Source organism: Phalangium opilio, unplaced genomic scaffold (assembly GCF_054372755.1).
Source record: "Phalangium opilio isolate 3A_F unplaced genomic scaffold, DU_Popi_V2 ptg000070l_1, whole genome shotgun sequence".
Lineage (NCBI taxonomy): Eukaryota > Metazoa > Arthropoda > Arachnida > Opiliones > Phalangiidae > Phalangium > Phalangium opilio.
Window position 1 is genome coordinate 15,802,293 of NW_028324182.1, and position 27,734 is coordinate 15,830,026.

The window sequence follows — 27,734 nt, forward strand, 5'->3', positions numbered from 1 at the left end:
ATCGCAGTGGCATCAATTAGATTGAATTCCAACCGCCTTCGGGCATGCAGTAAGGGTTCGGTTTCCTCAATATATAAATCGTCAATAATTCCAAAAAGGCCAATAATTATTACTATATCAAGTTTGGGAAATTTGATACAACTATCGAATTCACTCACAAGATCCTAAAACGTTTAATACGGTTCTGAAATTCAAGATTGGCCCGCTCCGTTTGATGCATTATATACAGGTCCGCACATGTATATATATATATACATTTAATGGAAATAAATTGATCGTATAATACTCGGGAAACTGTTGATCTTTCCCTTATACTTGAACAATTTTAAAAAACAATAAAAGAAATCAATTGAAATTCTTCAGGTGGTCTAAAACAATTTCTCCCAAGATATTAAAATTGCCTCGGGATGAAAAATACTCTTTTCTCTCCCCCCCCTCCCCATCAGCAAAAAAAAGTGTACTTATTAAACCTATTATTGAATGTTACATATACGGAATAAAAATAAAAGAAATTAAATTTTTTTACTGGGCTGTATTCCTCCGTCAAATCGTATTAAATATTATATAAGTTCCCTGCTTAGATAGGCGAGGACTCGTGAACCTCTTTGGGCGCAACGTGCATGCTAGGGTCGAGAAAGTCGTGCCTTTACACGCCTTTGACGATGTTACCGCTTTCCTAACTATTGTTTTTTGTCCCCCATCATTTTCCGCTCCTTGTTTTACAATTCATTTCATTGGCACAGTTCTCCATTAATAAGTTAAACTTGGGTTAACCTTTTTGTTTAACAATGTTGAACATTACATTTGGGACAAAATCTATAGTTTTAAGTTAAATTATTTTGAGCGGTATCTTTTTATACAACAAACCAGGGAGTAATTTAGCCTCGGGTTATCCGATCAGTTTCGGCTTGTTTCCAATGTTGGTATATCTATTGTTTAATTTATTTTTCTATATATTTATTATAGACCTTGTCGTATCGATAAGTGATTATGTAAAAACGCCTTAAAATTTTTTTATATTTTTCTTATACATAATCTAGGGTTATCTGATATGTTTCTTTTCGAGGGGCTAATCACTCCAAGCTTCCCTGTACACACTAGTAATCATTTTAACCTTGTCAATGGCAATGATTATAAAGATTAGACAAAGGTATGTATCCAGCGTTTACACCGATTCCGTTGGCCTCTCGGATTTTTTGCGTGAAAATTTAATATCTGATCTTTTTCCAAGAGAAAATCACGATCACTCATGGATGCAATTTAAATTTTTTCAGAAGGATGTGGTATAAAATATTGCGGCTAATTTTAGGTGTTCTTTTTTTCATTTCAATTCACAGGTTATGGTTAAAAGAGTAATTTGGATTGAATTAGCTAATGATCACCGAATAATTAATTGTGTACGTGACCATTAACCAAAACGATCCAATTAATTAAAATTTGACACATAAAATTCACGACACGAATATTTTTTGCGGTAACCGGTCTAAGTAAACATAAATTAACGTGACCCGGGGGAATCTAAGATAATTACAATTAATAGCTCCAATTAAATTATTAATTAATAATTTCCAATTCAGAGAAATTCTAGCAAAACTCTTAAGAATTTTAAATAATAGTATTTTCAGTCTATACAGGTTACCATGTAAAATATGTCTTTTGATTTTCAGTTTGCATAAAAACTGTTCATTAAAATTTAAAAAATACATAATTAAATTAATAATTCCCTCCTGAGATATGACTAATAAATGTGGACCAACATTAGCGATAGTCGGTATAATATCAGGTAATGGAATGTCTAGGAAATGAATTTATAAGTAAGTCTATTCCCTGGAAATAATAAAGTTTTCATCTCTGATGGCAAGGCATGATGAGAGAGCGGTATTTCACTTTCATTAAAATTTTGATTTCCTTAAAAGCTTCGGAATATATTTTGCAATTAAAACTGTACTGTACCGTAAAAAACCTTCTAGTTAATTTCCTACGGGATTTGGACTATGTGGAAGTGAGTTTGAATAGTTTAAAAGACAACCGGCCTGGTTAATTATCATTTGAAATATTATGATTTATAAATGAGATAACTGCACTCTAAAGAATCTGCATATTAGTCCGAAAAATTCTGCAATATTCCCTTTCAAAAAATCTTAAAATAAAAAGAAAATCAGAAAAAACCTTTCTTTTATTTTCAAATCTGACTAAATCCAGTCCACTTTGGATTCTAAATCCCTATAGGCGCTTTTAAACAAATACCAGACTGACTATAGCCAGCCGCACACATTCTGGACTTTCATGATGGTAAAAATGGCCTATTTTTCCTAGAAAACAACCCCATTACATGGCAAGGATAAAAATGACCGTCAATTTAGCGAGGAAATTTCGCACGAAGCTTACGGCCGGGTTATATCACGCGCTTTTAAGTATCTTACCGCCGCGAAAATTCGGTATAGCTCGACCAATAAGCCTTTAAGTATTACCTGGGCTTCGTTGAAAGAATTAATGGTTCGCTCACGTTCCCATATATCCTCTCTTAAATAAAACAGAAGCCTTCCGATTCGTGTAATACCATGAATTCCTTCATATATCCCATAAATATAAAGCCACTGCAAACAACATGCACTTTACACGCTAAAAGAAGCTGATCTTAATTTTGAAACGGGGTGTGTTCTTTTCCAATATTCATACCGAGAATTGTTCAATTCTTCGAAACGAAGCTAAAGTCTTGTTCTAGCTCGTATCCTTCAACGTTAGGGCCGAGATAGTTATTAGCCTATAAATCGTGGTAAAAAAGGACCAACTAACGCGTTTGAGAAAACATTAAGGGGTTTGCTTCGGTTCTGGGTGAAGCAATAGGGGTTACTAGACATGGCGAATAATTGAATAAAGCCACGACCAACATATTATCTTACTCGAATTACTGGCGAGAATTACGCGTTCGACTAAAAAGTTTCGCGGGTAATCTTTGGCGCGGTTTTGATGATAGCTCGTTAACCACAGTTCTTTTTTGGAAAAAGCCAAGCTCTCTGCGGGAAACGAGAACCACAAGGCCCCTTATACCCCATTACATTCCTAGAATCCCAGGTATAAGTATTTACCAGGCACCTTTATAGAAATAACGGCAACTCTAATTCACACTATATTTATGGGGTACACGAGTCATTTTAGTTAAAGAAAATCTGGAGATGATGATTATATTACAAAAGTCTCTCTGAGGTTTTTAGATCCAAGAACTTGAAATGAAATTAAATTCAATATTTAAACTTAAGTTTTTCAACCAAATAAAATCCCTCAAAAACTTCACATTCCGTAGCGTTCAAGATTTAGATTGGGAAACTATACATCGCATTGATGCACGTGCAAAAAAGCCACCAATTTCTGACGTCAGTGACGTCAGGGTTCATCTTATTCTTTAGGAAATTTCAGTCTAAGAATACAACAAAACGAAAGTGTTTTCCATACAAAATAAAACGTAGTCGTATGAGGAGTAATTCGCGTTGCATTCTGAATTTGAAAAAATGTGGCGCGCATTGGGAACAAACGACATTGCAATCCCTATACAATATCGAATTGGGGGGTTTTTTTGGTAATAGAATGTCCAAGAGGACGAAAAGGAAAAGAAGCGCCGGGAGGGTCCAGTCCGTCCACTCAGGGAAGCCGATTTCGGTGTTGAAGTAAATGGATATGGAAAGGTGCGTAAGTTAACTGCAATTCTCTCAAACCAAATTGAATTAAGTAGTGGTAAACTTTTCACCCATTAATCAGTAAAAAGGTGTGTCAACTAACATGACTTCAAACGTTACTGACGCATCAAAATACTACAATCTTAAACACTCTGATGCAGACTGTCTATTCCGGTTATAAGAGTGGATAAAATATCGGAAAGAAAGCGAAATGCAGGCACGCACACACGCTCGGGCATTCCATATAGTGGGTAAGCTTAACTCACTTTCGGGGAGAAAATCAACAATCTATTGTCGCGCGCTCTAGCTATAGTCTCATTCCCATCGTGCCCCCCTAGACTACGAAATGAGGACCAAAAATATTCCAATAGCGCTAGCGAGTGCAGACTCAGCCTTCCTGAAGAATCCCGGAGGTTTGGGAGAAAAATCCGGAGAAAGAGAAACCCAGAGTCGAAGGAGGAGATTCGGCTTCTCCGTAGATCAAGAAAGCTCAGCGGCGAAGCTAACACCATCTTTGGAAGGAGACTCGCAATAAAACACTCGCGCCTCGACGATTTTCCATATCAACTAATACTTTTCAATAAGAAAAATATAAATTTTTATGAAATAAATTCATCCGTGGAAACATTTACTTTAGACACTCTTTCAGTATTGGAATGATAGTATTTTGTTGTAATTACTCTCAACTAGTTTATAGATAGTTGGATCTTTGATATTATAAAATTACATTCACGTCCAAATAAAAAAAAATAATTTATGCGATTAATTTTAATAAATGAACTATAATTTCTTAATGGCGCGAGCAATTTCTCAAATTAATTTGATTTAAAGCCTAATTCTTTGATAATAAAGAAGAAAAATGAACCTAAATTTTTTACCCCTCTCTTTCAAGTTCACCGCTATATAAGGAAGATTTGAATCCGATACCGGTTCGAAAAATAAAATAAAAATCACGCCTTTCTCGCCAGAAGAAATTCCTTCTAATTGCGGGAGAAACCGAGAATTACTCTTAAAATTTATGAATTTGAAATTAGGCGTTTCGTTTAATCCGACTCTTAAGACGCTCGCGCGCGGTGCTGAAGAAAAATGGGTGAGATGGCCACTCTAAGATATAACTCGGTTCTAGGGACATTCGGTTTTCCAACGAAATATTACAAGGCGAGATTTATTTTCCCGAGGCTATAATAACGCATTTCATTTTCAAACCGGTGCCAGAGAGCATCAGCGGCAGATCCTACAACTAGCACTAAGGCCTAATGGGAATTTACATTTTTTTCACTTTCATTTTTAGTTTTTTTGAGGGGAAAAATGAAGGCGTTTCGACGAGAGGCGACGATCGTCATGCGCTTGAGGAGAATTTCAAAGTAGCAGCACTTTGAAATGAAATACAGAAGCTTCACTGATATGACACCCCGTCCATTTCTATACATACATTGAAATACAGAAGCAAGGATTTGTGAAAACCATCTTCATCATCCCAATAAAAGTCCTCTTTGTGCATGACCGGGTTTCCTTAATCTTTACCTTTGTTTATACTTCATTATCATAAACCATTCCATATTATTCCTGTCAACACGAATCAAAAGCCTACTTTAGTAAAACAGACAGACAGATAGACAGACGTTAAGCCTATTTTTTTCATCCTTGATTATATTCAGATTTTGCCAAAGTTCTAACAATAAAAAATAAATTAAAAATACTATGCTTAACTCTTCTTTCATTTTTTTTTAAATCCGGTCGACTTTACGCCTGGAGAATTTAAATATATTTTAAAATCCTTAGTACGTGACATTTGCGACAAATTCGTGTCGCGTAAAGAGACGGCGATGAGTGCGACGGGAAAGAAGTATAGCCTAAGAAGAAGCTGGGGCACGCGTTTTACGTAAATTGAGAAAAAATGGACAGAAGATGGTCAGGATTAGTTTTGTCGGCAAAGTTTGGAGAGAATGAGAGAGAGAGAGAGAGAGGAGAAGGCTAAAAGATGTTTTAAAAAGTTTGTTTTTCTCGCCAGGAAAGTGAGTGTGAGAGAGAGAGTTGTAGGGAAAGGGGCAGTGTAAGTTTCGAGTGGTCCGGTAAAAGAGGCAGTATATAGGGGAAGTATAGCGACGAATAAAGCAATTCTGACGCATTAGCTTTTAGCCCCGGCATTTTCCTGCCGCCGCGTAAACATTCATTAGTTTAATGGCTTTCCCTCTTAAGAGTGTTTTGTTTGTCTTTGGAGAAATATATATTTCGTTCAGACCTTGAATTAATATTTTAAATTTTATCTCTTCCCTTATAACTAACGGCCGCGGGTCTTTCCTTTCTGTATATATATATTTAGTTATTTAAATAACTTAAAAATATAACAATAGGGTGATTTGATTTCATATCAGTTTAATTTGAAAATTTCCTTAAGGAACTAAAGTCGTAACTAAATCTCACGCCTCGCTATTAAAAAATAAATAAATAAACTATTATTGACTGAATATTATGAAAATAACAATACTGTATGTTTTCTTTAGAATAAATAAATAAATATACATTTGGAAAATGCGCATCTCCTAAGTCTAAAGAAGCGTTTTTAAATTAAATTCCAAATTACACTATTTTAAGTTTATAAGTTTATCATCAAGGGAATTGAGCTTTCGAGGGAGGAGAAAAAAATTAATTGGCAAGGGACATTATATATAGGTTTGGACGATAAGGGTCATTCAAAAGCGTGAGCAGTTGAGTAAGGGGTACGTATAACAAAAGGATTTCGGGAGTGAGTGTTCTCTAGTTGGCGATCGAGGGAATTGGCGTCAGGCGTTTCTCATTTACGCATTAGTAATGTGAAGTTAGCATTATTCCGCGTAACAAAGTCTACGGTGGCAGGGTTAGCGATAACCAGAGCGCGGGGCCTTGAAAATTCGGCAGTGCAACGATTGCTGATGAGATCAAAAGAGGCTGCATGATTCCCCTCACGCACTAGGGATTTAGTAAGATGAGAGAGGATGAAGAGCAAGAGAGCTATAGATCCATCCTCCGCATCTTCTCTCCTTTTGTAGATACAGAAAAGAGAGAGAGAGAGAGAGAAAGAGAGAGGGGGGTTAGTTGGGGACCCCATCGACATGGGGACCGCGGTTGCGTAACGATGTTCTACTAGTAGTAAGCGCGATGTTCGAAGAGTGAGAGAGAGCCACTTATTAGGCATATCGCCTTATTCGCCTTAATTAAGCTGCCATTAAAATCCTCGGCTTCGCACCGATTCCCTCGAGTGTGTAAAAGGCGACCCGACGCTTCATTGCTTCGCTAAGCGATAATCTGGCTTTCGTATTTTTCCAGGAGGGAATATTCCGGAAAGGTGATGTTCAAGTTCAGAAACAGATTCATGCAAAGTTATACCTTCCCCCTTTAACTACCACCTGAAATTTGTGTACGATTGAGATTTCGATCTAAAACACGCGTTAGTAAACAAATTAACGATATTCGTTTGCAATTAAATAGCGACATCCGTTTTTTTATCGTTACAAAGTTCAAAGTTCATTTGTGAAAGAGTTAATATTTTAAACGTGATTTAGACTTAACTTTCAACTGATCAACAAATGGACAGTTATCCAGTGCCTAATTTAAATTAAAATACCTATCAATAATTAAAGAAAACCAAAAAAAAATGTCCATCGAAAATAATGGAAGCTGATGACTTTAAATGTATCTACATCTGGTATATATATATATTTTTTTAGATCCCTTCGTTTCCTTCCTCTTTGAAATGATAAAATCCCCCGTATTGAGTGAGCAACGTTCTCTATTTGCCAGCGCATTACGGTATCCGTAGATTCGATTTTTCACTCGTTCGCACCCGTTATGTAGTTAGTTATCGCCGGAGAGATAGTCCGGGACAAGGGACCCAAAGAGACCCAAGCGTATAACCTAATTTTAATTTTTTCACCCCTGTTTTTACGAAACTCGGGTGTCACATGCAAGATGGGGTCCTTGGTTAGAAAAATCATTCATAGAAAAAAAACTACGTGTAAAGACCTACGCAATCCATAGATCACTTTACACCAAAGTAAATAATAGCGAAGGACCCCATGTTGGTGATACAGCACTATTTGTTACGCCACATCTTCATCCTTATCCTCAGTTTCTCACTCTCGTGGTGGCGATTCCCCGAAGAATCTATACCTCTATAGTAAGTATTCGGAGCAAAGGCATCCAAGTATAAAAGCGGAGCCAGGATCCTAATTAAGTTCTTTCCTCTTACTAAGCCCATCTTCGGGCTTTGACTTTTTGTACACTTTTTTTTTCTCTCTCTCTCTCTTTGGGATTTCCCCATCCCATCTCATTCCTTACTACCATCCAACAAGAAAGGGGTGCTGCTCTAGCTATATAGTAACATCTCTCGTCATTCTAGCTAGCTTATTCGGATCTGAGTCACCTCTTTCGGGCTGCATGCCTTTAAGCCTCTTCCGCTCTTGCTCTTGCGCTTCCCATCTCTCTTCTTCTTCTTACGTTGGGAGATAAGGTATAACTTGTAGCAAAAAGGGAAGCCAAAGGGCTATCATCCGCCCCGGACCAGTGAATAAAAACATACACGCGATTCCCAGATTACGCGTGTCGTTCCTTTCGCTTGAATACAGAAGATTCAAGGATCGCGCTCGGAGAGATGATGCTTTTCCCGATGATGCGAACCTGCAAACTTTTGTAGCGAATCGGCTTATACGAAAAACCAACCATCGCTTGGGGAAGAAGAAAAAAAATATCTCATAGAATATATACGGAGAAGCTAAAACAAAATCGCGAATAATGAGATGTCAAAGCTGACAAAGTATTCGAGGAATTATTTCACGTGTATGTATAAGGGACAAGTTTACTATATCCTTTATTTTAAAGATCATCCCCTCGTTATTTTAGGCTAAAGTTGTTCAAGTATTATTTTTTTGGGTTTTACGTGATATGATTGCCACAAGCGTATGTCAAAAACGAGATCGATAAAAAAAGAGTTTTATAATCAGTATAAAATCCACACTCCGTTAAAAAAAGAGAGACGGCATCTGCTAGCGGGACAAAAAGAGAAGAACGGAGAGCAAAAAAAAAGGAAAGAGCTGGGCTATCATTAGATCATTGATTTCAGAGTATTCAGTTTCGACGATTTACTCCCTTTATTTTTTTGTAGCATCATCCCTAAATTCTATTCTCTTTTTGTCCCTGGTAGAATCTGCCCCTATCCTTCTTTCTTTACTCCGTCGAGCTTCGAGAGAGTACTCCAGAGTACCCCAGGGCAATTTCTTCATCCACCCACCCTCACTCAACCTATCCCGTTTACTATTTTATCCGTTTTTGCATGGATTTTTCCATTTGAGTCCTGGTTAGCTACTAAAACTACGGCGCGTGGATTTATATTTTTTTTCCGGAACAAAATGAAAAATGACTGAAATTCTTGTCTAACTATTGATTCTCTTCCTTCACTCCCTGCCATTCTCTTCCATTTTATATTAAAAGGAAGAGAGCTTCAAATTTGTTTTCCCCCGTGCAGAAAAAAACGAGGTCCCACGATCCCCAAATGCGATGGACTCTATTGAAATGACGCTAGAGCGTGTAGCTATATACTTTATCAGTATCATTGTATGTCTATATTTTTGGTCCGGGGGTTCATGAACGCGCGGGCTTTTTTTGAAGCTTGGGAGATAACTCGTCGATCCTCTTTATCGATATAAAGAGGCGTTATTGACCGCTGGAGAAGCCAAACTTCCAGGAAACGTGATATTTCTGGAAGCAATTCGATTCGATTCGATTCGATTTTGGGCTAGCTTCTATTAAAAAAACTATTCGTTTTATATACGAATGGAGAAAAAGAAGAGGAGGAAAATGAAATTCATTTGTCATATAAGCGTAGTAATTCCCTCTCTCTCTCTCTCTCTCTCTCTTTCTCTCTCTTGAATCTTCCAAACGTTCAAGGCCAATTTGCCAAAGATATATTACCCATTATAGTGGAAATGGTTTTCTAGATTCATTGGAAGAGTTAATGTAGAATGAATCGAAATGTCTGCCAAAAAAGGACCAGTCGGAATTCATTTAATTCTTCCCCTATCTCTATAATTGCAAAGCAAAAAATGTAAGGTAACAAACGTAAGTACGCGGCAACATTGCACTTGCCACTACTATGAGGCAACAAAGTAACTTATTTATGATACTACTAATTAGGTTCAATCAAGTCAAAGTCTTCATTAAACAAAAAGTAGAAAGGTCAGTAGGTTAATTTAATTCCTCGACCAATTTTATATTCTTTCCTTTCTTAAAAATTTATCCGTATCTGTTTTGGGAACTACATTAGCCGTAAAACTCTAATGGATCTATATTGGCTAAGCACTTAAGGGAAAATACACATTAAGTTGAAAATAACGGTAACATGTTTACCAAAAGATTTCGGGAATGCTATTAATATACCCGTCTATAGTTTGACCGCTAGTAATCAGATCGTCATAAATGTATCGACTTTACTGGGTTAGATTATTGTCAGTCTAGACTAAGACTCGCCTTTGAAAGTAATAATCCATAACGCCTAAAGAACTTTGTGTACAAAAACTTAATAGAAATTTATCGGGGAAAAAAATTCTCGTAATTGAACCCTAAAAAACTTTGCACTTAAACTTTCTTCAAAAATTTTATCTGAGAAAAATATTGATAAATAAAGCAAAGTGTAGAATTTTTTGTAAGAACAGCGTCTTGATATTGACGCTATCTCGTCAATTTGTGTACTTAATTTTCGGTCTCAAAAGTATGTTCAAAATTGATCCAAGTACTTGAAGATATTGAAATATGCATAATAATTTGCAGAACTTCACGGTTTTCTTTACTTCCGAAATGACCAATAACGCGGATGTTAAACATAAAAGAGAACTTATATCTGTAAACTATTATAGATAATGAAGAACAGCCTTCTAATGTTAGATATTTTAAGACACAAAAACATTTTGTAGTTGGATCTAAGACCAGTCGAAATGCATTAACCAAGGAGGGTAAAAAACCAATATTAAATTTGCTCGGTCGCTGGCCAGTGACCACCACATTTATGAGGAAGCGCTTGTCTCAAAGTGGAACAACTCTCCCCCCCCCCACCCAACACTCCCAAACGATTCTTCCATTGTTTGCGGTCATTTTTGAAGACCCCTTTTAACGTTTATAGCGAATCGGTTCTAGCAAAGAAACATTTATAAAAGAGGAAAGAGAAAACGGACCGCGTTTTGAAACCATTGCAAAAATAGCCATTCTCTATTGATTTTATTATTGTCAATCCATTTTGATGATAACGTTGTTCTAAGAAGCTTTTCTCCTCCCCACCCATCCCCCGCGATTCGTACACATTTTGTACACCCGTAAGAGGGTATAATTTTTCCCAAGCTTAAAGTGTACTGGGTGTCAAAGGCAGGGAGAACGTATTTTGATTGAGATTTAAGAAGCATTTCAATGGCTTTATTCTTTAGAACGGCGTCACCTAAGAAATGTAAAACTTTTAGAGAAACTTGGAATAACTGTCCAGAACCATAAAATTTTGTAACGTTACAAGAAAGGCGTACAGAACTATATCTTAAATTGAGTTCTGGTTCATTGCATTGTCGCTATTGCGTAAACCCAATCAAACTCCCCAAAAAATAAATCTTACAAATAAACTGAAGTAAGTTCTTCGAGAAAAAATATAGACAAAAAATATTTCATAGGGATATATCGACAAGTAATAACTTAATTCTTAATCTAATCAGAATTATTTTAATCTTTTTATTTTAAAAAGTGGGTTTCTAATACTAAGGAGTAGGTATTATAGTTCTAAAAATTAGATGCCATTCACTATAAAAATCCACAAACATTTATGACCGGAAATTTGCACAATGGGAAAAAGTTGAAGTGCGGCAATTAATCAGAATGAAGAGTAGGGAGGTTTAGAACAAGGGTATACTTAGGAATGTTTAAAAACCAGTCGGGCGAGTATTTAATTTCTCATCATGCTTTCTAGAAAACAAAACGTTTTTAGCGTTAATAGCCGTGTCTATAACAAAAGCTCCTATATAAGTGCAAAAAGGGGAGTCGTCGCTTACGAAGCGTGCCCGAGCTAAATACCACCGTTGTAAAAAAGGCATCTAAGAACTGTATTCAGTCAGTCTTTACCGTAACTCATCTCCACGGCAATTTCTAGTTTGATATTCCAACCGTGACATAAGTAATGACCACGACCATTAAGGAATACAGAAAACGAGAAATGAAGAATTCTCTCGTTGTTATATGTCACACACAATCCCAAAGCCTATATAGCCTAGTTCGTGATGAAAATTAGTTCAGACGACTACGACATGGTCCTGGTTTATGGCGAATTGTTACAAGGATTTTCGTTACATAAAAAAAAATAATCTGGAAATGATATATAAAAAAGGAAGGGAGTAAAAGTCTTTCATTACAATTTCCGAGTTCTGTTTATGTTTTTTTAGAAAATAATAAGCTTTGGGACTATTTTCGGGAGGGCACTTAGTGAACGAAGGGACGGACCACTTTACCCTCAAAAACAAAAAACATTTCTACTGACTTGCATGCAGTAAAGTTAAAGTTGGACCGAAGCTCGCATTTCATAAAGAGTATGGTAAGGCGCAAATATATACAGAGGGGTATGGTACTTCACTAGGTAAAAATGGCGAAACTGAAAAGGGTATACAAGTTTGTTTTATTCAAAAAAAGTAAATTCCCCTCACTATATACCGATTTGGGAATTTTTTATAAGGTATAATATATCTAACGGTCTTCTCTGTCGTGCACGTTGCTTCTTCTTCTTTTAAAGCTTTTTGTTTCGTTTTCTTTTTTTGGGGGGGGGATATTCTGACCTCACGGGCCATTAGCTTAAACGTCGCGCATATTTCCTTTGTCGTTTTAAGAGCAGACGCCGAGTCGTCTTTCTCCCTTTTTAAAGAAGATTTACCCTCGTGTATAAAGAAGAAATCGAATAAAATGCTTTTTACCCTGATTCCGAGCAACTTCCTGCGCCTATATAGGGAAGTGCATGCATATCCTTTTTTTCTTCTTACTTACTTATTTTATCGTTTAAATGGATATCTTTTTACGATTCGGGGTTCCAGGGGATGCGCGCTACCGATATAACAAGAAGAGGTAGGTATTTCTTACGGGTTACCCTAGCTAATACATTCAATCGCTTTAAAATATGTATAAGAACAAGAAATTTATGTTGAAAGACTTTTTTCCTAAACACCGTTAATTCGTGATAACCTATTTTTCCATTGAATGAACTCAACAGCCTGACGGATTGAGATTGAGGTAAATCGCGTCAGTATATTAAAAGAATTAAACGTGATGAGAAACCATGCACGATTCCATCCATCTAAGTTGAATTATTTTTATAAATAGACGTTACTAAATAATATTTTAAATGGCCCGAGCTTGCATGGCAAATGGAAAATGTCCCATTTTCTTAATTGTTCATGCAGGTTGATCCAAACCAAACGCCTGCGTGAAAATCCACTTACAGGACTCTATTGTCGCGCCCAAGTAAGAACAAACATTCAAATATCGCGCCAAAGCACACCAATGGCATCTCACGGCCAAACACATGATGGAAAACCCGCCCCTAGTCGCGGGGTATAAAAGGCGAGGATAGGCCGAGAGAAATCGTTGGTGTGCTTTGGCGCCTTTGGCGCGATATTTGAATGTTGGTTCTTAGCGATGTCCAGTACTATAATGACCACATTGGGAACAACCTTTGACCTTTTACGTAAAGAGGTTATCGATTATGATTAACGCAAATTAGAGACAAAAATTGAGGGGAGACGCGCTGCGGAATTATACGAGTAATTACCAGTATAAGGACGAACACAATTCCGATAAAAAAGAAAAGCGCGTCGCGGCTGCGGCTGTGCCGGTATAGTGTCAAAAGAATAATAGCCATTATAATAGGGCATGGGAGGAGTTGGATTCTCTACACTCTATTCTTTCTTCTTCCCTCGACGGACGCCAATGATGGTTAATTTATCGTGGAAAAGCTAAGGGGAAGCGAAGGGATAAAAAAGAAGAAGAGAAGAAGAAGAAAGAGAGAGCGAGAGACTCGTGAAGAGGAGTAAAAAATTACATTAATTTCTCCTTTCGCGGTACGCGCGGCCGACTAATGGGAAGGTCTTAGGGAAAAGGTACCTTCAAAGGGGACGATTCCCTTTTTCGTCCAGCATAGCAAAAGCTCGCGTATTAGAAAACGGACTAATCATTCATTTTTCTAACGCCCGTTATCGGCACTTCTTTGAAAGGGACCAACTAAAAATAATTCTTTTTAATACGTTTCTCCCCTTTAATGTATATACCAAAGAACCACCCACGCTTTATACCACCAAGCTCTTTGTTACAACATTTTCCCATACCTACAACGCACCATCCATACGACAACCCGGTTGGTTCGATCCAAACGTGCGGACAGAATTTACATCAAGTTTATTTCAGACTCTGCATGCAATTAATGCATTGTAATTTCTTCATTGACTTAAAAATCCTAAAAGATCTAGCTATTACAACATAATTTTTGGCCTGGATCTATGTTCGGAAAATGGAGAGATATCTTTCAAATTAGCGAGGGGGCTTTGTTGAAAGTCTTTCACGGTTAGCTAACACGTCTAGTCAGTTTAACAAAAGCCAATAGATTGAAAGCGCGTTATCCTTTTATTCAAATCCATCATTTAATGGCTTTCTCGGAACAATACTATATAGGTATAAGGGACTCGTTGCCCATTAAGATAATCGGCTAGGCGCGAGTTTCACGCGCGCTAGACCTTTGCCGTGCACGTGACGCGGTCAGATCAAACATTTAGCAGCAATGCGCGGGTGGCTTTTTAATCAAGAAAACTGCCTCCTTCGACCGATGGAAAATATCGGGAGAAAAAAGGCAACGCCCATGAAAGATTTGCCCAAAAACCTTTAATCTACGTAAGCGTCCCCGGGAAACGTAATAGGTGCTAGGGAGAGAGATCAGCTAGGGCACCCAACATCACAAAAGCCTTAGAACAAAATTCGCCCTCCCATGTTACTACGTGTTGAAAAGAACAATTACCCGTTTAATACAATACCCGTTATTAAGTATAAAGTCAATGTTCGAGAAGATACGCGTATTAATATATAGAGCCTAGTCATATTGAAATATGGGATCTTTTTAAGAAACTATCACGTATTTGGTTTGCTGCCCAAGACTTCGCTGCTTCGAAGTGAAACGCCTCTGAAAATAAAACTAGAGTTCACGCACTTCTTCAAACGAGAGTTAAATTCTTTCTCAACATTCGCTAAAAGAGGTCAGAAATCTTGAAGAAAAAAAACTGTCCTTATAATATGTATAGACCAAAGAATGTCTCCTCTAATTTCTTGATTACGAAATAATAACTTGATACTCGGGGGTCCTGCATGGGGCCATCCACACTTTCTCTCGAATCTACCATTCTCCTTCCCAAGGGCGTTTTATAAAAAGTTTGAAAAACTTCTAAAAGGCCTTAAAAGTTTCTATCGACAGCAAAATACGACATCGATTTTTTAGCTTCATACATTCAATTTTGAAATCGAACACGTTATTGAGCGTGTAAACATAACCCCATATTTTCTGTCGTTTAGTTGACAAACATGTCTTTATAATTTGTCGCTATAGTACACACGATACCTCGACTCCTTATTTCTCTAGTGTGTTTACCAATATATAACAACCTAGAATTTGGCGTTAATGAAACCCGGAGACGGACGTGTTATGACCTCACAAACCCCGCTTGTTTTTTTGATCCCATCTTATGTATTTCTTGGCATATATATATTTTCTTTAAAAAGGGGCTAAGTTAGCTATAGGAAAGCGGGGATCCCCATTCCTTGATGAATGAAAGAATGACAGATCGTCGTGGGTCACGAAAGTGACGGTTGACTTCTCTCCCATTTTTTTTTCTTCTTCTTTTTCCAACAACCTTGGCGTCGAAACCAATCCCGCCTTCCATAAACTCCCTTTACGTTTTATGTGACTTTCCAGATTTTTCTCGTCCAAGCTTTTTTCCCAAAGTCCTATAGACGATGGTCGAGATTTTAGCGCGTGAAATCAAAAGAGAAGCAAACAGGGTCGTATCGTCTTTTCACGCGCGCTCGCTCATCTTGGGCTTCCCTGTTTCCATCTATCCCTTATGATCCCCATATAGCATCGTTTCTAACGGCAACCAATTCTGATTGATCGATACGGATTTGTTCGCGTTATCGCTTCTAATATTTTCCCATAAAACTATTTTAAATAAAAACATCCTTCAAATAGACCAACCAAAAAAAACCCCAAAGTTTGCGTGTAAACATTCAACAAACCAAATAAATCGATAACAATAACAATAAAATCAATCTACAAATTAAAAGAATTAGGTTGTCTTTCCGATCTCATGAGGAAACGTGTTGTGTTTTAAGAACGGAAACGGGAAACTTTAGACTCCACCTTTGATACTCGTTTCGTCTTACCCGTCCATTCCACCACACAAAGTAAAACAAATTGAATTTTCAGATCATTGGAAATTTCCTCCCCTTCAATTCTATTTCCGTCCTGTTTTAATTAATCATTTGGAGGAAAATGAGAGAACTGGCCTCAGTTTCAAGAAAGAAAGACTCGAAATGAGAAAAATGAAATTCGGAGAAATGTCGTAGTATCTAGCTAAGTGTGCGTCGAAGTCACCGCGTTGGTTCGAAATTCAAATAAACGAACGGCATCGGTGTAAAAGAGTGCGACGAACTTCGCGTGTCAACTTTAACTTTTTTTTTCATAGAAAAAAATAAAGAAAAAGGCCCAATCATTTTAAGAAAATCACGTTCAGAAGCTATAGCTTTTGGCAAATACATCGAAAATACTGGAGGGGGGAAGAGAAAAGGGTAGACATGCATACACTATACTAACTCGAGCTTCATCTTATTCCGGGAGAGGTAAAGAGAAAAAAACTGAACTGATCAACTTTTTTTCTTACATACTACTATTATTATTCCAAGCTAAGTATTTTCCAATTTATAATCTTCCGCCTCGGGCGCCTGGAAGCGCTTGTTGCCTTCGGGCTTTTTTAAAAAAAAGTGTATGGTATCACTCGTGTATTCTTTCGCTATCGGCGATAATATTAAGCGCCACACCCTGTATTTTGCCAAAAACATAACGAGATATTGCAAAAGAAGCATACATTTTTCTTATTCCCGCCTTTACAACACGATGTATTAGTTTTTCTAAGTATTTAACTCAATATTAGTACAAATTGAAACATGCAAAGCCAATATTAACATTATAATTTAAAAATTAATCTCGCGCAGTGCATCGTTTTGAATTAATGAAACCCGAGAAGAAATAATTAAAAATAATATGCAAATTTCTTCTTATATCTAGGCTTTAATAGGTGGCACGGACGGCATAATGTCACAGAACATTTTTGACTCAAAATCGTCCATAGAACCCCTTTTCCTCCATAATAACTGACAGAACTTTCAGAAACACCCATAATATAAAATACAAAAACATCCAAATTATTTTTCGCCTGATATACAGGTTTCGGAGCAAGTTCCCCCTTTCAACTCACGCAAATCCTTAAACGTTTTCAAATCGAACTTGTTTGCTTGCATACATAAAAATAAAATTAAAATCCCCCTCATTATAAAAATTACACCGTGATTTGAATGTCGATACCCTATAGTAAGGTCAAGAAGACGCTATATATATAAAATTTAGCATGAACCTATCGGTTAGGATAAAAAAGAAATAATTTAGGAGCAAAATAGTATAATGAGATAGACCTCATCGACCGTTGATTTTCCTGGCGAGGCAGCGTGCCTTGATATTAGACAGGTTAAGATATTCTTTACTTTTTCAGAACAGGTGTGCTCAGCGTTGATTAGATATAATCGGAGTTAAATGTTTTTAGTTAATTCCCTTCGGGATAGGTTCAAGTAACTAATAACTAACGAATTCGCCCTTAGGGTTGCAATTCTTAACTTCTCTATTAAAATATATAGATTCCAGTTGTCGAGTCTATAATGATCGTCTAACAATGCGCTCGTGATTAGACCCCAAAAAAGAAATGATAGGATGCGTGCTTTCGTTCCATAATATCCATATTACAAAGAATTAAATATAAGTGCCCGGGGGTGCCGAGTAAGAGAGAAAGAGAAGCGATACTCGTCCTCAACTTCGCTAATAGCGATAATTATCGCTGTACAAAAACAATTTCCCTTCAGTTCTAGACATCGTTTCCTTTATATAAAACAAGAAAGACTGTAATAACTGACCACTCGGAATATGCCGGGCTCAAATTATAATCGAAATAGCACCTTAAGAAATTAAATTTTGGTCCACGAAGAGCAAACTCCGATCGAGACAACTCAATAAATTTCGAAATCAAGCTCGCGTTGATTTCAAAGAAAGTGAGGACAATGAATTTATAACAAATAAATTAGCTTGCCTAATTAATTTTTAACGGACGGTTTCCTTTTATAAAACACGCATGCACCAAAGTGTCTTAACCAAAAAAGTAATAAAACAGGCTTGGCGCGTTTCCTTAATAATTTAAGTTATCCATAGCATCACTCCCCTTCGGGCTGCACCGACGGACGGACACCCTTTAATACTCAAATCTCAACTGTTCAAATAAAAATAATTAAAGAATTGTATTTCATCATCATCATATAGATCGGGTTGGCGAGGGGAAGTGGTAAAGAAGAAGCGGATACCGGAGAGCAAACGAGCTTAAAAACGCGTCCTGGGATTCTGGTATAATTCTAAAGCTTCCTCTTTCTCTCTTCTCTCTCATTCCCCCCGAGGCTACATTAAAAAGCGATCAGATTTTCCAGATCATCCTCTAAAAGCAGCAGTCCCCCCCTTCGTCCCAAAAGGTTCCCCTTTATATTGGCAAAGTGGAGCTTTACTGCCATACATGCAGACATATTTCATTTTACCTTCGGAACCAAAATAGAGTTAACATAAAAACGGCAGTTTTTTCAGTCCTCCCACGCGCTGTAATTTCCCCAATCCCCACCTTTCCCTGTATTACATTAACTTCCCTAAATATATAGTACTTTTATTTTCCATCCCCAGTTTGCTCTAGGTGGTTGGAAGTTACGCCTATAATGTTTTACTAATGTTATTACGGAAAACTCGGGTGATTTTGAGGGATTCCGAGCACATTTAGCTATTATATTTCCCGTATATATATATAGTTAGATAAGCGATTGTAGGTGGATCCAATGGGAGTATATAACGCGAGTAAAAAGGTACACACACAAAAAACGAAACAAACCAGAGGGTTTTTTCCTACGAGCATGTGATTGGAAGTAGATAAACACAAAGTATTAAATTTGAAGTGACCATGCATCATTTTTATCCAAAACTGGAAAATTAACTGATTCTCCTCGTATCCTCAGCTATAGTGATGGGTATTTGATAACCATAGGTTAATCATCTTCTTCTACAGCTCGAAATCTGTACGATAGATCGAACTAACACGGACTAAGCATGAGTCACCACTAACGTCTATAGTTCGGCTCGGGCTACTATAGCTAGATTACTACAATTGAGTTTTGCCATATGGGTGAATTGGAAGGATCACGAGAAGGCAACCCGCTATACTATACAATACGAGCAAAAAATAAAACCACGCGCATATACTAGCTAGCTAGATAGAGATATAGAGTGAGCACATGCTCCGAGAGCTGCTCTTTTTATCCCAAAAAATGGAATGAAATGTAATTTAGCAATAATAAAAAATGCGCGAAGCGGGTCTGGAGATCTGTAAAGGGGCGCGAGCCACTAACCTTTTAATGGAGTTGGCGCGTGCTGAAGGAACGTATAGACAATTTTCATTCTGTTGTATAACCTAACTTTATAAATGGTAATTCAGTTTAGTAGGCTAAATAAGAGTGAAAGCCTAGCCCAAAAATATATGATAATTCAATCGAATATGTCTATCGACATTAGTAAAGGATTAAAATGACATATCTCGTATGGAAACCGAGTTGAAATGAAAAAAGAAATGGAGAACAAAAGATATTAAAGGACTTCAGATATAAACTAAAAATATTGGCTTTGCGTAAATTTCGTGTTTAAACTTCATTATCCGTTTTGTAGCTAGCTATATTGTCCTAATTTTCTTTCCAATATTACCAACTGTTTTCACTGCAGAAAATGCGGAAATTGATCTAGAGATTTAAGTTCGTGTTTACACGTATTTTGACGGAATAACAAATGAACTTTTCCATTAACCTGTCTATTTCAATTTTTCAAAGTTATTTCTTGTGAATTAGTTCAAAATGCTTACAGATTGCGAAAATGTTTGGGAGATTTGAATTTAACAAAGCTAAAAGGGCCTAATTCGAAATGTTTGTAATATTCAATGTCCTTTAAAATAAAGCTAATTGAAAATCAATAAAATAGATCAAGGTTATCGGGTACAGTTATTTCGAGATAGCTCGTGCTGATACGCCTCATTGAAGAACGTGTATATACCTACTTTAAATATTTCTTCGCATAGCCTGTAAAACAATGTTACGTTTTCCCCTCACGGTTGTGGAGGAATCCCATGCAATGAACAATATTGTATATACTTTCCCTGTAGCTTAGCATCGAAGTAAATGAAGCGTTAAATCTTTCGCCCAAGTATAAAAATCATTTCATATCGGTCTGGGGTGGGCGCACCAAAAATGTTACGTCGAGCAAGTAAGTAAGTCTACTTTGTAGAAAGATTTCCGCGTGTACGCCAGAAGATTTTTATCGAGGTCCGGGGGTCCATTTCGGGTGATTAAAAGTCATTTAGGCTAATGCTTTCGGGAATATCGCCCACGAACGATAAATCAAGAGACTTTTCTCCCTTACCCCTTCACCTGCACCCCCTTTCCATTCCTTTTACCTTATTCCTTTTCCCAAAACTATAAAAATGCAATCGCGACCGCCGCTAGCTCGTGACATGACGAATTAATTGAAATTTATAACCAAGACTATAAATTTCCAGTGCATGCCGGGAAGGTGAATGGAAATTATCGGAATTGCTATAAAAAGGTGTAAATGCCGCACCGAGAACCATACGGGCTTTTATCGGTAACCGCGATCAACTTCCTCGTTTAAATAACATTAAGATCTCAAACCCCTTTTCCAGACAGACGACTATGCGGTTAGGTAATTGTAATATCAGGGCTTGGTATGTCAAATATTCGTAATTGCGTCGGTCTAGGGTTGAGGGGCAAACACCTCACGAGTTGCTGACCAATTTGTTATACACACACAAAATGGTTAGTTGGTATAATGGTACGAAATTGACTTACTTATTTTGTAGACTTGGCGAGGTTCAGATGGAATAGTTGGACGTGTAGTATTTCGGCGTAAGTTCAAAAAATGTTCGTAGGTCAAAATGTTCGTCGAAATGCGTTGGTCGAAATGTTCGTCGAAACTCGTCGGTCGAAATGTTCGTAGAAACTCGTCGGTCGAAATGTTCGTAGAAACGAGTCGGTCGAAATGTTCGTAGAAACGAGTCGGTCGAAATGTTCGTAGAAACGAGTCGGTCGAAATGTTCGTAGAAACGAGTCGGTCGAAATGTTCGTAGAAACGAGTCGGTCGAAATGTTCGTAGAAACGAGTCGGTCGAAATGTTCGTAGAAACGAGTCGGTCGAAATGTTCGTAGAAACGAGTCGGTCGAAATGTTCGTAGAAACGAGTCGGTCAAAATGTTCGTAGAAACGAGTCGGTCCGTTATGGTAATCCAGGATGAAAGAATTTATTGTCAATCAAATTTGATCAAATTATTCAACCGATATTGATTCTTCGGAAGTTCGTTCAGATGATTACGTGTGTTCAATTTTGCTGTTTCACGGATAAAGGTCAACCAATGCCATTCATTCACCATGCTACCTATAAAAACAAGCCAGTAGCCAGTTAGAAATGACCACTTAAATAATCATTTCGTAAATTCTTAATTGAAAACAGTGCTAATTGGTTTATGTAACTATTCTATTATTAATACGGATAGTTAAAATAGCGTTTTTCGAAACTAAAGCTAGATGTCAGGGCGATACCAAAGCAGACGTCACAATATGTACAAATTAAAAGCCCTTAAATTACTCGGGCGCCGGGAGATGAGAGATTTCCATATCAGACTTGCCGTACATTAGAATCGGTTCGGCATCAAAGTGAAATAATAAAATAATAAAAAGAAATGATCCTTTTTTGTGGCATTCCCCTTTGGTTCAGATACATTATTAGTAGTGCCCTATCCCTTGGAGGGCATTCTTTCACCGGTTACTTCGAATTGGAAGAATCGTATATACCTTCGAAAGTCCCTATACATTACTATTTCACGGTTTTAGTCAATTATATATTTTTACATTTTCCGACGTATACCTTAACATTTTGACGATTCTATAGCAGTAGATCTTAAAACTCTTAGGAAAATGAGAATCTAATGACTTGTCGAGAGAGAGAGATAGAAACCTGACCTTGCCAGAAGGCAAAGAAGTCTCGTCACATCTAATTTCGTTTGTTTTTAACTATACAAATCTCTTTCAAGATATCTTCATCGCAGAAATCTGAGCTCTTTGTCGATACAAAAGCCCAGGGAGGTTAGAAATCTAGTATATCAAGGGCGCTCTAAAGTTCTCAACACTGTTTTCTGTTTAAAGTGCAGTCGTGTTCACAAAAATTACTTCTTCGCCGTTGTATCTATCAAGTTTCATTTCAATACCTCTTTATTCACGAAGTTGGGAATTGACGAATTCAAGGGTGGGAAAATCGTGTTGTAATAATGGGCAACGGTCAACTGGGGGAGAGATATTTAATCGGCGTGTCTCCAATACGAGCATATCCCTTAGCCAAATTGGAAATTTCGGGGACTCCAGTATGTTATTAAGGGAAGGACAAAGCTAGATAGATACGAAGCTCTATAGCTTAAGCTAGGGGTTGATTTAGGCACCTCGGGGCGCTACCAACGTATCCATATTAAAAGGAAGAGAAGGTAGGAACAATAGTTCGGGGCTCGACTCTCTTCAAACGTTCCAATTTGGGTGTCGCCCCGATTCCGAGTTTCCACCACGCGAGCAAAATGTCATTAGTAGAAATATCGAACCTCACGCCGAATTCTTTAAAAGATAAAATATAATGTCAAAGGGGACAGAGACCGGGACACTCACTCGGAAGGTGTAACCTATATACGTAAGCCGGTCATCCCTAATGAGCAATTCCACGATAAAAATCCCAATTAACCCGAACTAAAAGATCCCGTATCGAGCTTCGTCAATGGAGAAAACTCGATGTGAAATGAACGTAACGGAAGAGTATCTTTCCAGCCTCGTCAAAACTATTAATTATAAACTATACGACAAAGCATTTTTGCGTTGAAAATCTAATTCCAAGGGCTTTAAAATTTTGTTTAAACCCAGGACGACCCCGTATATTAAGCAAAGACGCTTTCTTAATTGGAAATGGGGTTATACATTCGAGTATATACAGCTACAGGGGTCTAGAATTTTGTCGAAAAGTAAAATTAAGGATTCCATTTTGCCGCGGAATCGAATTACGGTTGGTGAAACGAAAACACGGTAAAGGTGAATTTTAACCCGCAAAAGAATTTTTAATTTATTTTTCCGAGGCTAATTTTTAAAAATTAAATTGCACCTTTCGTCATTAATTAGTGACTAAGGTAAGAGGATTAAGTATTAATAAACATTCGGGAAGGTCACGTTTACGAACAACTTCGTTAAGTGCTGGGTCGCGTTTCAAGTATATACTTGTGTGAATTAGTTGAAAATTAGAACTAATAAGCTAATTTTGTTATTTGAAAATCAAAAATATTTCTAAAATAGACAAAACTAAAAGTCATTTTGACAGGATGATGACGTCGTAACATCCGGTGAGAAAATATCTACATATTAAACTATTAATAGACGAGATAATTTCAAGGTTAAACAACTGATTTCCATGCATAGTCAAATTCAAATGGATCATGAAACCGAAGCTATAGGGCGTTGAAAACGAGATGTACACTTGTCTAAAAACATTTACGTATTGTAAAGAAGAAAAATGAAAAAATACATTCCATCGTGGCTCGATAATATCGTCGTCATTCAAGACAATTTACAGCAGTGTAGATGTATGTACAATTACACCTATATTAGAAACCGTGGTTGTTTCTACGTTTACTGATGACGTAGATACTAGATTTACATTTAAAAGGGAGGGATACATAAAGGGGAATAGAAATTATATAATCTCTCCGTCGACGAAACAATTTTTAGAAATAGGTGTAGAAATGATAATGATAAGAAAAAGAGACCTCGTGCCTTCATTGGCTGGGAGACAAATTCGAGATTTGAACGAAACCGATAAGGGATCCACGAAGAGAATAATCCCATCTTCGTATATAACAAAGTAATTGCGGTCAATTTGTTGAAAATAGATTCTGGCACCCTACAGGCCTAATTCCTTTACGTCCATCCCATTGTCAAAATTCACAGAAAAATTCGGTGATATTCTCTAAGCTTAAACTTCTTTAATACAGTATATTCCCTTTGAGACTCCATTAATCTAATATCAAATCAGGGTTCGTACAAAATTCCCAAATCCCCATTTCCCTGAAATACCCGTGTATTAAAGAATACTTCTCATAAATACCATAGTGTTTTATTTTACTTACAATAATTTCCCAGAATTTTTTACACTAAAATAATTTCCCTAATATTGTCAGTCTGTTTTCCAGGCTCGTACGAACCCTATTTTATTGTATATTCATTCCAAATTTTCGTAGTTCCAACCTCCCATCCAAAAAATATAGTCTACCGCGTCTCATATAGAGTCTACATCGCGTGCAAGAACCACATTAGATCAAAAATCAAATAATATTTTAGAAGTTTCACTCTGAATTTTATTTGTGGAACCTCACCGACTGTGGCACGCACGGAGAGACCAGAACTGGGATGGCCCACGGGGCTTTAATTACCACATACCTGTCGCGATATTAGCTAGATCTTGGAGTAAGAAGAACTCTTAAGAAGAAGCAGGGGGGGGGGAAACGTAGCGTCCGGAATTAACTGACAAAAAAAAACGCGACTTAAGAAAGAAGTTTTGAGTGTGTACGTACGAGTGGGTGCTAGGGGTGACGGGTGGTATCTGGTGTAGAAAATTGACCCTGGGGCGTTGGTACACCCCTGTCCCCTATCATTCTCGTGTCCCCTATATCTACGATTAGAAAAAGAGGAAAATGCGGTTTCCGTCAGAATTTTTTTACTCGTTTCTTAAAGTGCCAAAGTAAGCTAAAAATATTTTGCTTCAAATAACAAGGATCTGTGGCGAAATTTTACGTGGTTTCATATTGACTTTAAACCCGGTAAATAGGTGGAGAGTTAGCAGAAATTCTAAGGAACGGCTTAAGACTGAGTAAGAAGTTACGAGACTTCAAAAATATCGTTATAGAAAAATATACCTTTTTCGCGACATTAAATTTATCTCCTTTAATATTTTCGGTTTTTCGGTTGCTATAACGTGCGCCGTTTCATTAAAAAGAGATTCCTTTTGTACAAACGACTTCATATATGCGGCACATCATCCCATTGGGGCCTCCATTGGCCCATTTTACAAATTTAAAAGAATAGTACGTAAACCTAGTAAACCTTGAAAGGTATTTTGTCTTACATCTTACACCTATATTTTTTAAAGGCAATATTCGGAAAATGCTAATAAAGAACAAAATTTTACTTATTTCGATCATTTATAACAAAACGATTTTATCTTAAAATATAAAACTTGCGTTTCCGGCAAATTATAATTTTAAAATCCCGGATAAATTAAAAATATTCACTTAGATCGTAACTTTGATTAATTAATAAGGAAAGTTTTCTCGAATTTTGACCTGATTCCCACGCGGTTTTGACATATTTTGGAGAAAAAGGGCTTTTTCTTCATTGACTTACCAAAGTAGAAAAAATGTCAACAAAGAAATTTCCCATTCCCTGTTGAGTTTATACGATTCCATGGCGAATTCGTATAAGTCTGATTTCGCTTCAGTCGCGAGTTCGGGATATCTTGTCAAAACAGACCCAGGTTTTCACAAAATAGTAATTATCTTAAAATGTTTCAGTGAGGAGTTTGGAAGAGAATATGTGAGAGGCGTGGGAGGAAAATCGAGAGAAAAAGATGAGAGAGAGAGAGAATGTTCACAGAGGCAAAGCCCAATTCGCAGGCGCGGTTCTCCTCAGATTAAGATCTCTTTTTAGTGATAAGAAAAGCCGGGTATGGCCTCGGAACTGGCAACAAAAGGTGTATATAGAGTAAAAGCCGAGTTTGCTGGGGGTTACCTCCCCCCTTTGCCATATAAGAATTGAAGGGTGTAGAGCCAACCCTTTTATCTCTTTCCAAACAGCGTCGTATAAACGGATTGGAATCAAAACCTCTTTTCCACACAACGAACGCCGCCAACTTTCTTCTTTAAAAATATCATTCCTTTCTCTAGTAGGATATTTTCTTTTATAAACTTTTAAAATTATTTTTAATGCAGTGGCATAAGTTGCGTTTAAAAGAAAAGTTAACTTGAAATAGATAAAAACATAATTATGACAAAAAAAACCCCACTAATTTAAAGAGACTAAACTCGGTTCTGATTTAACTTGCTAATTAAGCCACTACAAGTAACTAATTAAAGGAAAACCGCCTTTAAAGACACTCTCAAAATAACTTAAAACCTAGGGATTTAGGCGTAAAATGGTTTTAAAAACATTTAATGAAAAACGTCCCACTTTGATTAAAATTTTAAATTGAAGTTTATAGTTTAACGAAAGAAAGTTAAGTGAAGAGGCACTTAACCCCTTAAACGGTGACAAAAATGTACACCCATTTACTTAAGGGGCGTAAACAAATACAGGTTTTAAGTGAAAAAATAATAGTTCTACCATAATTACCATTTTTACAAGGCCTAACTCTTGTAAATTCGAGATAGAAACCATTTTCCTCTTGTTAAAAATTGAGTTTAAAATGAGGTGAAACCGCCTCCGCTAAACTAAAGAAGCGGATGACCTCTGCTCGGTTTTCTTAGTTTCTCTCACGACCCGCAGTTGTTTTTAACTCCGTTTATCCAACAAAAAAAATATCTCATAACCTTTTCACTTTGCGATGGTATTAAATCGCGCGCCCTTTTTGGGTCATGTTTTGGGTGCTTCTTTCACAAATAATCTTCAAAAAAAATGCGAGCGTGAGATCCAGTATAAGTTACTTGAAAAGGGGTCAACTTTATCACAGTCGTAAGATTAAGTTCAGAAGGAAATGATTTCTATATAAAAACTGGATATTTATTTCCAAATATTATGGAAAAAAAATTAATTCTTAATTCAAGAATTGTAGGACAATTTTAATAATAATAAAAAAACCACATGAAATTAAATAATAATGAAAAAACCCTTTGAACACTATGTTAATTTTATATATCATTAAACTGCGAATTCAAATAGGCACGACTAATGAACGGTTAATGATTATTGGTGTAAACGCTTAGGTAATTTTTGAAGGGAAGCCTTTATACTGTATAATAAAAAAACTTAACAAAAGACTTAATTCGATTCTTCTATTATAATTTTTTTTTCTTTTTATAATTCAGATGAGTGGGGTTCGAGCAAGGTCTCCTTAATTACGACGACCCCATAAAGTACGACAAGAAATCGTTATGTAAGAAAACACGTTTTCGCGCACGGATCAAATCCTTGATTAGCGCAAAAAAAAAAAAAAAAAAAAGAGGGAGAGAGAGAGAAAACGAACACTAATTTGTACTGTACACTTTTAAAAAGATATTGTACGCGGTTTTTGCTAAAACGAATGTGCATCACTGTTAATTATAATGAGGACAAATGTCTGAAGCGTGCGGGAGCCACTTTTTATTGTCTATTTTGTAATGCGGTGCGGTAGCTTATCCGTACGATTAACTAATAGGTATTTCAGAAACAAAGGAGGGTGATATTCCGATTTTCATCCCAATCTATTCACAAACAGGTTTTTCCTCTCTTATATAGAAGAAAAGAAACAATTTTAGTGCCACACAATTAAAAAAATAAAATATTGTGAATA

At 36.9% G+C, this 27,734-nt stretch overlaps 1 long non-coding RNA gene across 1 annotated transcript; it reads left to right on the forward strand.

Moving 5' to 3' along the window:
• Positions 1-9,676: 9,676 nt before the first annotated feature.
• Positions 9,677-27,664, forward strand: LOC149661987 (uncharacterized). The gene is made up of 3 exons (XR_016369127.1): positions 9,677-9,767; positions 9,843-9,884; positions 27,271-27,664. It is a non-coding gene; the product is annotated as an uncharacterized LOC149661987 (long non-coding RNA).
• The last annotated feature ends 70 nt before the right edge of the window (positions 27,665-27,734 follow it).